The sequence below is a fragment of the Octopus sinensis genome, linkage group LG12 (assembly GCF_006345805.1).
Source record: "Octopus sinensis linkage group LG12, ASM634580v1, whole genome shotgun sequence".
NCBI classification, from domain to species: Eukaryota; Metazoa; Mollusca; class Cephalopoda; order Octopoda; family Octopodidae; genus Octopus; species Octopus sinensis.
The window spans coordinates 21,559,691-21,573,705 of record NC_043008.1 but is presented as its reverse complement, the minus strand read 5'-3'; the positions used below and the strand labels follow the sequence as shown (position 1 = coordinate 21,573,705).

At 35.7% G+C, this 14,015-nt stretch overlaps 1 long non-coding RNA gene across 1 annotated transcript in view; it reads right to left on the bottom strand.

Moving 5' to 3' along the window:
* Nucleotides 1-352: 352 nt before the first annotated feature.
* Nucleotides 353-14,015, bottom strand: part of LOC118765519 — a 23,480-nt gene continuing 9,817 nt past the window's right edge. Inside the window, exon 3 of the long non-coding RNA XR_005001382.1 lies at nucleotides 353-477. This is a non-coding gene — a long non-coding RNA (uncharacterized LOC118765519). The remainder of the gene's footprint in view (nucleotides 478-14,015) is intronic.

Genomic DNA, 14,015 nt, shown 5'->3' with positions numbered 1-14,015 from the left:
AAGATAAATTCAGAGCCTTCAAGTAGGAAGGGGCAGGTGCCACAGTTTCGGCGTACAATTTTTTAACTGCTGGGAGTGGATGTGGTGTGTGAAGTTTGGCATTTGTCAAGAGTTTTTTAAAGATTTGTGTTGCCTTTTACATTTGAGGATTTTGTGTGTATTTATAATGTTTTTCATTTTTGGGTCTGTTCTCACTCTACTGTCATCAGACACAAAAATGAAAAAACTGAATGTTAAGTTAGCAAACAATTATATAAAAAAGATAACGCAAATGAAGCTAAAATGATAATTTTATAATCTAAAGTTTATTAACACCCTTTATTACAAAACATTGATATAACCCAAATTGAAGAGCTTAAAACCCACAGAGTTTTCTCCCCTTACTCACAGGAACTGGACATCTACTTCCTGTTTTGACATTCACTTAACAGACATCCTTAATTAAATTAAACAGCACATGGATTTAATCACATGGATCTCAATCTCCAAGGTAATTTTCAAGACAAACTATCATTAACTCGTGATACACAAAGACTTTACAATGTATCGGAATACCTATTTTTAAATTTGTACATGTGTATTATTATTTTTGCCAGAAAACAATGTAATTTTCTTTTTTGCCCCTCCTCAAACATAACCAAAAGATTTTTTCTTTCCACCTTACAATTCTTGAAAAGTCACATTGTGACGAAAACCGGTATGAATTAATATATATATATTTTATTAATTTTTCAAAATTTTCCATACCCCCATGTTCATTAAAATTTTCCTTCAATTTAGCATTCTGCTTTTTAAGTTTTCCTTGCCTATCATTTCTCCACGTGCGGTCAACACAACCCCACCATTTATTGATTTATATATATATATATATATATATTTATATACACACAATCACAGTCGCATATATAGGGGATAGATAGATAGATAGATAGATAGATAGATAGATAGATAGATAGATAGATAGATAGATAGATAGATAGATAGATAGATAGATAGATAGATAGATAGATAGATAGATGGATAGATAGATAGATAGATAGACAGACAGACAGACAAACAGATATGTAAAGGTAAGATCCTAGGATAAAGGTGAAGGAAGCTTCAAGCAGTCCGTAGAAGACACAAGAAAATAATAACTCTTAGAAGCAGTGATTTATTGGCGCAGATAGTTGTGAATTTTTCCTGTATCGAAGTACAATAAGCTGCAAAATTATTCGTTGGTTGAAGAGAACAACCCACGGAGGTACACTATCATTTCACTAATCACCGTCCCAGCATTGTGCATATAAACTGAAATACTTGAATAGTATAGATACATATACATATGTGTGTGTGTGTACGTATGCATGTGTATATAGGTATATATAAATATATAGGTGTTAATGCATCTACAAATATATGGTTTTGTATGAACTAGAAAATACATGTCTGTGTGTATGTGTGTAGATATACTGACTTGGCCAATAGTCACCTGACAGTAAATCAAAAATTCCCCAAATATTTAATATTCAATTTATTTATTTATTTGGGGAAAATGGTGTCACTGAAAGACTTCAGTTGGAATAATTTTCATTATGTTTCATATTTAGATGCTTGTATATTAAATTCATTCAGTTGTTAAACATAAATAAATCTTGGAATTAAATGGTTTAATGGTTTTACTTACTATCAGTTGAAGTTTGTCAAACGATGCATATATATATATATATATATTATATTTATATATATATATATATATGTATGTATATATATATAATATATACATATAAATATGTATTATGCATGTATGTCTGTATATGTGTGTATGTGTGTGTATATGTGTATGTATATATGGGAAAACGTGTGTGGTGTATGTATGTATATGTGCATGTATTATATATATATATGCATGTATGTGCGTGTGTTTGCATATGTGTATGTGTATACACACACACATACACACATATATTATATATATATACATTCGTTTGTTTGTACGTAGGGAAGCAAATATGTGAGATAGCATGATCTCCCTTCCACCTCCCCTCCCAAACCAATATATAAATATAAAAATATTTCTATCAACAAACATTCCAAGTCTAAACTTATGTGTGTGTGTGTCTCTCTTTCTCCTCCCTCTATGCTATCATCCCCTTTTTTATCAAAAGACACGTATCTTACACCTCGTTAACACCCCATCCCCCCAAACAACACCTAAACTCATCTTTCACATAGAAAATTACTGAAGCTTCTCTTTATAAAATTAAGATAGCTGATTCAGCCATATGAGAATTTGAAAAGCATCTGACCATTATATTTTCCTCCAAAGTCAACCATTCATATGGAACCAACAAGAGGACACTTTCACAAGCCCTTCATAAAACACTCACTAAATACCCCCACCACCTCCCAATTCTACCCTCAATTAACTATCTTGTTTCTACCATTCACTATTTCCTTTCTGATCTGATTCATGAACACTCCTTCACTCTCACACTTATTATTACCCCAACCACACCCCAGACATACTCAAATATTTTATATATATAGAAGCACACAACACAACACAACACAACACAAGCTGAAGATCAGTTTAATAACCGCCACCGACGAGTGCGAGAAAGTTCTCCACAAAAGTTAACAAGGAACCTCTAAAAAATCTCGTTTCCGACGTTAACAAAGAACTTACTAGATCTACAAACCAAACTGTAAAATTAACTTATATTATGTATAAGAAAATTAAATTATAACTGTCAGTGAAGTGGTTCTTTTCCTTTTTCAAATATATTTCCTCGTTCTTCTTTCCCTTAAATCTTTTTGTTTTTCCTGTTTCCGACAAAGAGCTATGCTCAAAACGTAAAACAAAAACTCTCTTCTTTCTCCGAGCGCCGATTTATACATTGCTTGTGCTACGTCCTCACGCGTCTGTTTGATTTTCTTTGTATCTCTATTTTTTTAATTGACTATATAATAATATTATATATATATATAGATATATATTATATATATAATATATAATATATATATATATATATGTGTGATATATGTATGTATGTATGTATGTATTGCATGATGTATGTATGTATGTATGTATGTATGTATAATTCCGTTTATGAAATACAGCCACTAGGCCTTATTTGTTCGGGTCTACAGTAACATTGACTCGCCCGAGGAGCCGTGCAGTAGAATGAATACGATACCGCAGGATTCTGATGCGAACATCTTAACGATACGGCCATATTTGATATCATGCTGCACATACTCGAGCAAGAGTAGGAAAACTACATTATAGAAAAGCGTAATGCCTAGTATTTCCTGCAATGCTATTTTGTATGCTTATTCAACATAAATTGTCAACTCTGAACTGAGAGAACAAAACAAATGCACCAGCTGTGTCGTCCCTGTTTAAATCGCATTAATCTATACAACACATATGCACACATATATAACTATGTAAGTGTGCAGTTATGAATGTATATATGTATGGAGGTATGGAGGAGTGTGTATATATATATATATATATATATATATATATATATATATATATAGAGAGAGAGAGAGAGAGAGATGTATGAGTGCATATATATATATGTATGTCTCTGTGAATGGATGGATGCATAATGTGTATGTATAATTATAAAATATAATTAATAAAATGAAAGTAGATATTTTTTCGTCAATTGAAGATCACAACTCTACAACTTTTCAGTGATTATTAGCGAAGATAATTTGTTTGTTATTAATATGATTGTACGTCTATAGAAACATTTATTTAAGAGTTGAAGATGCACCAGGGTCTGTATAAGAATTGTATTTTATGTTGACGCGAAGTTTCGGGCCCTAACCGCTAGACACTCACTCAGGCACCACGAGTGAGCTAGCACAGTTTGATTTTAAAATTAACCAGTCGGCGTGAAGCTGTGGTGTAATGTGGTTTTCTCAAATGTTTTAAAACTTAACCTCGTTGTACCCTATGGAAACTATTTTGTCGCTTTAATTCGTAGCAGATCGACAAACTGATTCATGTGCCTCCTCTCTTGCCACACGGTTCTGAGAAATTTGCGCACACAACTCCAGGCTCTCGGTTTCATAAGTAAATGCTACGGATGCAGCGCTGGTTTTTTTTATCTATCTCCCATTCAGCAGTTATTAATATTGTCCATTGTAAACAGCCAGCAGCATTTATGTCTGGCAATAAATATCAAGTTAAATGTTCTTGAGATTGCTTCAGCTAATATTCACGCAGCCAACGAAATATACCATTATTGACTGGCTCAACATATGCAACAAGCAAACATAGGCGACAATGTAATTTTTTTATTTATTAAAACACCATACAGTGTTCAATAACTTTTATATTTTTCAAAGCAAAAAAGAAGAAAAAAAAAAAGATGAAAATTTAAAAGAACGAAATAGCAGCGAAAAATGTTTCATGGCGGTAAAACATGCTTAAAAGTATTCCATTCAAAAGGTTTCTGATCAAAATTACATAATGAAAATTCAAGTTGTTAAATAAGTTTCACTGCGGTAGAAAATAAAAGTTCAAACGTTCGAAAAATATCATAGCAATAATACACGATAAAATGTGGAAAGATAAGTAGGTTTCATATACCTATTTCTCTTACTTGTTTCACGCTTTCTATTTTCCAGATGACCGTATGTTCAACGAACAGTTATAATTGCTAATTCCTTTGTAAGCTTCGTGCAAGACTACAATTCGGCCGTGCTATGATTCATTCTACTAAATATTAAATATTTAGCATTTATGCTCCACGTACATACATAGATACATACATAAACACACACCCCCCCCCACACACACGCACACACATATATATATATATATATACATGCACACATACAAATATAACAGTATATATATATATATATATATATATAGATAGATAGATAGATAGATAGATAGACACAGAAATACACGTACACTCACATAGATATATAAATATTGAATGCTTAAAAGGTTTTACACGAGTGACTTTATATTAAAGAAGCAAGAACTAATTTTGAGAATATTACTGTAGACAAAAGAAAGAAAATATTTTCAAAACATTCCGTCGGTTTTTTAAGTTCATCTTGGCATATTTCGATTTATTTCCCCATCTCTTACATCATGACTACACTGAGTTTTAAAAAGATTGAAACCGGTTGCATATTTTTATAAAAATACAACCTATTTCTTTTTGCCGTCATAGACTTCACAAATCTTTTCTGATTTTTAAGTAAACACACACACACACACACACACACACACACACATAATGATTATTTTTTATCTCTGCTTGTATGAACGTATGCTCGAATATCTCTTCGTCTTATATGTAAGCAATAAACATCTGTCACCATTGAATCTCCGATTACCAATGTGTTATTGTATCTTTGGGCGTATATATTCTATATATGCATCTCTCTCTTTATACTATACATATATGTATATAGATATACGTTATATATACACTATATACAAATATATATACATAATACATACATATATACATATATATGTATACTTTTATATATGTGCACATGTATATATATATACACGTATATATATATTTACATGTATGTATGTATTGTATATATATATATATATATATATATGTACATGTAGTATGTTGATATTATATATATATATATATATATATATATACATTTTGTATTTATATATACAGACACATGTATATACATATATATATATACATAAACATACATATACATATATAAATAATATACGAATATGTATACGTATATATACACATATAGTCATACACACACATAGAAACATACACATATGTGTGTATGTGTGTCTGTGTGTGTGTGCGTGTGTGAGCGAGTGCATTCTATTGATTTATTATCCAGTATCCTGGCATCTTCCCCTTCTTTGACTACTTCTTATTCATACTCACGCTTTGCCTCGGATATAAAAACGATTCCTTCCAGCTTCTTGTTCAAAACGCCAGAAGAGATCATTTCGAAGTTTAGTCCTTTTTTTTCGTTTTATTGGTTTGTTTTTTGTTGTTGTTGTGTTATAAATGTTATGATTATCTTCTTGTGCTGCTGTTTAGCTTATCTGGGAACATAATTTTTGCGTGTGTACCTGAGTGTATATATGCAAACACATATACACTCACATATATATATATACGCATACACACACACACAAACACACACACACACATATATATATACGTATACATACATGTCTATAAATATTAACACACAAGTATAAATATGTATATGCATATATATATATATATGTAAACACGCATAAATGTATTTGAATATATATATATATGTGTGATTATATATAAATATATAAACTGTCCGACGACCGGGAAGGTGAAACACCGAGTAACAGGTTTTGTTGAATTTCTGCTGCTTTTAAATAAAGTATATACATATATTTACATGTTTGTATGTATATTTTATATAATATTACATATATATTTATATAAGATATATATATATACATATATATTTATATAAGGTATATATATATATAAGATATATATATATATATATATATATATATATATATATATTTATATAAGATATATATATATATATATATATATGCATATTCACACATTTTGTAGTTACTTTCTTACGTATTACACGTTGTCCATTTTTTTAGTAGCGTGTTACAAGTTGAGAACACAGGTTTAGTGGTAAGACGGCTTGACGTCTATTTTTAGCACTCAAGTGATCCATATAGTGATTTCTCATATCGTTTATATTATATATTTGCTTATTTAAATTTCTGTTTTGTATATAAAGGACTTTTTCAATATTTTTTTCTCCTTTCTAAGTGTATTTCAAATTTGTATAATACTTTGTTGATTAGAAAATATTATAATAACGATATCATTATTACTATTATTTTTATTATTATTATTATTATTATTATTATTATTATTATTATTATTATTATTATTATCATTATCATTATTATTATTATTATTATTATTATTTTATTACTATTATTACTATCATCATCATTATCATCATCATCATCATCATCTCATCATCATTATTATTAATATTATTATTATTATCATTATTATTATTATTAGTAATAATAATGATAACAACAACAACAACAATAATAATAATAATCCTTTCTACTATAGGTACAAGTCCTGAAATTCGTGGGGAGGGGTTAAGTCGATTACATCCGCCCCAGTCCTTAAATGGTATTTAATTTATTAACCTCGAAAGGATGAAAGGCAAAGTTGACTTCTGCGGAATTTGAACTCAGAACGGAAAGACGGACGAAATGCCGTTAAGCATTTTGCCAAGCATGCTAACGATTCTGCCAGCTACTTTTTTTCTTTTTTACCTCTTTAGATTCTCTTATTTTCCTATTCCTCTTTTTCAACACAACCTCACATTATGTGCCCTAGTGATGTTAGGTTGTCTGAAAAATCATAATGTACCAATAATCGTCAGTGATTCGAACGAACAGGATATAAACACTTCTGAGAACAACTAAGAACAGAAACAATTCCTATCACAGTATGTTGTACTACGGACCGACAGAAAAGAAAGGAGTCATGGAGGAGTTGCTATGTACATCCGTGAGGACCTCACACCCCAGGTCCTTTGTCATACTCAAACTCGGTGTGTGTGACCACATAATGTACACATAAGGCAACTTGATGTAGTTGTGTGTGCTACATATCGCCCTCCAGATGCCCCAAGTCATTATGGGCAAGTTTGAGGACTGCCTTTTAAAAATAGAAGAAGTTCTAATCACATTAGAAAAACACATAAGTGTACTTCTCATGGGAGACTTCAATCTACCAATGTCAGATGGCCCAGGGCCTTTCTCTCCCAGGAATGACAAGATGTGAACGAGGACAGCGAGAGGGGTCCCTCCTGAACCTCATCAACACCTGTACATGGAGCAAGTAATACTCCAACCAACCAGAGCAGGTAACACACTGGATCTCTGCTTCACAAATAATATGGATCTCATCCATAATGTGAAAGTGACACCGACACTACTCTCGGATCACAACATGGTAGAGCTGACAATGTTACGGGCCAAAAGAGAGCACGGGACATGCAGCCTACAAGAAACCCTCAGAATCTTTCAGCTTGAACTTCAATAAGGCAAACTGGAAACAAATTGAGAAAGAGATCCTCAAACAAAACTGGCCTGAATGTCTCTCCTCGCCGGACATCGACATGATCTTCAACAATTCATGTCTGTAATGCAAGCCATATGCTACAAATGTGTCCCAGAGAGAAAGGCCACTGTACACAAGAAAAAATCCCCAGAGAGAGGAAAATTTTAATGAGACGGCGTACAAAAATTTCAAATCGCCTAAACAAACAAATTGAAAGCAGTGAAAAGTCCCGCCTGAAAATAAAACTGTTGGAAATTGAAAATTGTCTGCAACTCTCCCATGAGAAGGAAAGAGCAGAAAAGAAGCCTGGGCTATAGACAACATAAAAACTAACCCCAGAGCTTTCTACAGGTATGCCAAAAAGAAACAGCTACGGTGCACTGTAGGATAGGGCCACTCCTTGAAAGGATGGCACACTCACAGGAAAACCAATGAGGGTAAGTGAAAATACTGAATGAACAATTCAGAGTGTTTTCACTCCACCCCTTGGGCATTTCCAAATCAGCAATCCAACTGACTTCTTTACCACTGCAGATATAGAATCAGAGGCGGCGACGATAAATTACATCGATATAAAGGAAGACGATGTAATAAAGGCTATAGATGAAATGAAAACAGACTCAGCTATTGCCCCGATGGATTCCCGGCAATCCTCCTAAAAGTATGTAAGAGAGTCCTAGCAAGACCACTGCAGTTCCTCTTTCAGAGCTTCCTTGCAGCTGGCAAACTTCCAGAAAACTGAAGGAAGGTAAAATATGCCCTATTCATAAAGGAGGTAGCAGAGCGGAGCCCAAGAAAGAACTACAGACCTACCTCTCTGACCTCACACATCAGCAAGGTCATGGAAACGAATAGTCAGAAGGAAACTAATCACCTTCCTTGAAGAAAATGACTTGCTGCCTGACACCCAACATGGTTCCGACCAGGAAGAAGCTGCTTAACTCAGCTCCTGCAGCACTATGACTGGGTGCTGAAACAACTGCTCAACCACTCAAATGTGGAAGTCATATATCTCGACTTCGCAAAGGCCTTCGATAAAGTCGATCATGGAATGATATGTCACAAACTGCGTGATCTTGGCATAGTTGGAAAACTAGGAGAATGGCTTCATGACTTTCTGAAGAATAGAAGTCAGGTGGTAGCAGCCAAGGGGGCCACTTCCATTAGCACGCAAATAGTGAGCGGTTGTTCCGCAGGCACTGTTTTGGGACCACTACTGTTCATAATGGCCCTCTCAGACATGCCCTCAGCCACGCAGAGAGCCACGATCACAAGTTATGCAGATGATACAAAAGTTCACAGGCAATACAGAACCTGAAGACACTAAGCACCTGCAATGTGAGCTGGACGAAATATACAAGTGGGCTGAAAAGAATAGCATGCAGTTCAATGCTGAAAAGTTTCAAGCTTTATACTATCAGCATGCAAAACTGAATGCAATACCCAATGAATACACTGGACTCGGAGGATTGCCAATCCCAGGGCACAATCAGTGCGTGACCTGGGTATTCACATGAGTGATGACGCGACCTTTCATGTACATGTTGCTAAACTGACAATGAAAGTAGACGGCTGGATGGATGGATTCTTAGAACCTTTAGAACAAGAGAACAAGAAACCATGATGGTCCTCTGGAAGACACTTGTCCTAAGCCCCTTTGACTATTGCTCTCAGCTATGGTCACCATCCAGTGTCAAGTTGATCACAGAACTTGAGGCGATCCAACGAAGCTACACGAAGAAGATAGCCTCTGTGCAGCATATGAGCTACTGGGAGAGACTCAAGAGATTAAAGCTCTATTCCTGGAGCGTAGGCGAGAAAGATATGCCATAATATATATCTGGAAGATCCTGGAAGGTCTTGTCCCAGACTTTGGCATCGAGAGTCACACAAATGCCAGAACGGACGCCACTGCGTAGTACCAAGGACTCCAAATTGACATCAAGATGTAGGACAAGATACTGTGATAGCCTGGGCTTCAGAGGCCCACGGCTCTTCAATATCCTCCCGAAGAACCTGAGGGACCTGCATGGTGTAGATGCGGATGTCTTTTAAAGTAGACTGGATCTTCTTCCTGTCAGGTGTCCCGGATGAACAACTTCACGGCAGGAGGTGCAGATGAGGGCAGCTGCATCAAACTCTCTCATGCACCAGATGGCGTTTGCTAAAAGCATCCGTAGGTAAAACCGTGTAGCAAACAAATGGCGGTGCCCCAGCATGGCCACAGCTCATTAGCTGAAACTGGGAAAAATCAAAATCAAAATCATAGTGGGCACATTAGGTATGATAAAAAATATTCAGACAAATACATAACAAAAACACCGGGACTTACAAATATATATAACATACAGAAAATTGCACTACTGGGCACTGCACACACCCCACGCAAAACACTTTCAATACAAGAAGAAGAAGAAGAAGAAGAAGAAAAAGAAGAATGCTACTACTTTGTCAAGTTTACAGGGAATTGTTTTTGAGCGACGTTTACTACGACGTGATGAAATTTATATTTCCTCCACAGTTGAACTGTTAGGTTTCAGGTAACTTATACTTACATGAAAAATGAGATGTAAGAAAGATACTTAAGACTTCGACATCTCCCAGTTAACGTCGATTTTTGCATTTTCGCATTTGCTATTATTGCTTTTTGCTGTTTAGCCATAAATCCCTCTTGACCAAAACAGGCCTACAATCAAGTTTTCATGTAACGATCATTTTTCGTGTTCAGTAAATATGAACACTTAACAGCATTCAGGGCGGTGAATTGACACAATCATTGATATGTTGGATAGATTTCATCGCAGCTTTATTCGTAATCTCTGCTATCTGAGTTCAAAACCCGCTGAGATCAAATTTGCTTTTCACTCTTTTGGGGCTGAAACAGAAAGTACCGTTCCTGACCTATTGGTCGACAATATTTTTTGAGCTTTTGACAAAATGGCTTGTGGTATCTGTTCCGGTTTCATGAATTTTCTGTTGAAATTCTGTCACAGGACACCAAAGACGCATCTGATTGAAGCTGTAACCGACAGATAATATTAGCAATTTGTTTCTGAGTTCAAATTCTGCCGAGGTTGACTTTGCCTTTCATCCCTTCGGGGTCGATAAATTAGGTACCAATTGCATACTGGCGTCGATCTAACCGACTGGACCCCTCCCTCAAAATTTCGGGCCTTGTGCCTAGACTAGAAAAGAATATTAGCCATTTGTAATACGATAAGAAGCATTACCGTGTTTATGTTTGTTCGAACGTTAAGGCGACTTCCTTCACCGAAGGACGGAACTGTGCAATTCGAGTGAGATTTAGTTGCTCTTGCTAGTTGATCGAACCTCTAGTTGAGAATCTTTTCTCATCTCATTTTTTGCTTTTCAGTCTAGGTCACTGAGACAGCTGTGCTGGACTATTCAACATCATCGCTGGATTGTGTCCGCGTTTAAATATCACTTAAGCTACGCGATGTGAAATGTAGAATGTTAAATGTTTTGGTCAAAAACACAAGTCAGATTGTGAGAAGCTCAAAGGTCGACTGAGCTTGAAACACTTTTGTCGATACAATTTGTGTTTGATCTAGATTTAATACGTTATTTGATGTTAAATTTATTGATTTCGTTTGGGTTTATTGGTTATATTAAGCACCTTGGTTTATTTTAGTTTCATTGATTAGCGGCAGAAATATAGATTTGTAGTAGTTTTATTGTGATGTTATTGATTAATAGTGTATTTATAATACATCTAAAGGCGACGAGCTGGCAGAAACGTTTGCACGCCGGGCGAAATTCGTAGCCGTATTTCGTCTGTCGTTACGTTGTGAGTTCAAATTCCGTTGAGGTCGACTTCGCCATTCATCCTTTCGGGGTAGATAAATTAAGTACCAGTTACGCACTGGGGTCGATGTAATCGACTTAATCCCTTTGTCTGTCCTTGTTTGTCCCCATGTGGGCAATAAAGAAATAAGTGTATTTATGATACATCTAGACCTAGTTTGCATGGTGCCGATTTGTGATGAAGCTCGGTTCGCTAATCACGAGGTCCCGGGTTCGATCTTATTGAGTACTATCTTAGATTTTTGTTTATCATAGCATCGGTCTAACTCACACAAAGCGTTGCTTGGGTTCTTTCGGTAGACGGAAACTGTGTAACTCATTATGTTGATTGCACATGCATGTAAAGGTCCAGGCTTATTTCACTGTATCGCAATGATTCTAAGTAATAAGAATATAATGTCTTTGGAATACTCAGCCACTTACATGCATATTCCATGAACATATAGTTAAGGTGATTGAACAGCACATCATCGAACCTGACGGACATTCATTTTATATTAAGCGTAGATGCGAAATCGATGTTGTATTCACAACATTCTATAAAGTCTTAGAAACACTCAACCAGAGCGACGCTGAGTGCAGCTGGTCGATACCGTTCCCTGGTAATTTAGAAGCGACAATGATAGATTAGACATACAGTATCAGGGTTGATAGAAGAGAGGTTTATTTTATAAGGTTAAAAGTATTGACAAGCTATGTCAATGTAAAATAACTTTTACTGCGAAGCGAAGCAAAATAGACACAGATATGTAGGAGAGTGCTAGCCTGTGAAGGCACGTGACATGGTGGTTATAGAGTTCGGAACACGATTGACAATTCCTTGACGAGGTGGCACTTTGAGTTTTTGATCAAGGTGAGGCATTTCACATTGATCCAGTCTAATGGTAATGAGTATCAAACTCTGTTCATCCGAGTCATATTTGCGATGCCCCGCTGGATCAAGGTCGAGGAGGCAGTAAGGGTTTGTTCGTTATATGAGGACCTGTTCGTCATAACCAGATCTGCTCGCCAATTGAATGTCTGCTCGACACATGAGGGCCTGCTCGCCAGATGAGGGCCTACACTCCACATGAGGTTATGTTCGTCTCATGACCTGCTCGCCACACGAGAGTCTACACGCCACATGAGGCCTTGTCTGCTTTCCACATGAGGTCTGCTCACCACATGAGGTCTGCTCACCACATGAGGTCTGCTCACCACATGAGGTCTGCTTGCTACATGAAAACCTGCTTGCTACATGCAGGACTACTCATCACATGAGGCTATACACGCCACACGAGGGCCTGCTCGCCACATGAAAGATTATCTAAAGCATGGTACACACTGTCATATTCCTTCGTGTGTAACAGACGGTGGGCTGTACATTTTTCTATACAGCGCTAGCCTACAATATTTTTTTAATCAATTGTGTGGCAGAACAAACAAACCAGTTTCACAATACAGGTATTTCCGACTACTGTTATTTTTTAACCCCAAATCAGTTGTCATACTAGAACTAGAGCACTCCGCACAAAATGCTTAGACGGATTTCATCCATCTTTGCGTTCTCAGTTCAAATGCCACCAAAGTCAAGTTTCATTTCATCTTTTCGGGGTAGATACACTAGGTACCAGTTAAGCACCGATTTGAAAGATTTGAAACTAATATATACCAGCAAAGCTGTTGTCGGATGCAGTAGAACACTAGATTAACGATAATCCACGATTGCGTTTTATCTCTGATTATTTTCACATAGTGATTCTAGAACTACATTACGAAATGTGGCCTTCTAGCTTTAAGGTGGCAATGAGTGATTTCAAAGAGATGAAACTGCTGTCTTTAGAAGACCCAACGAAATAACCTGACTCAACGTGGCATTGAAGTTTCGTTCCGAAATCGTTCATAATTTATTTATTTCGATTGCACACTGGAGCAAGGTGTGGGGGATAAGTCATATTGATGACTAAATCAAGTTCGCAATATATTTTGATTGATTGCAAAAGTTTGAAATCGAAGGCTGTCGACAGCAAGGCTTGAATTTAGTATATCAGGGAAATGAAATCCAGCAGCGTTAAATGTTTTACT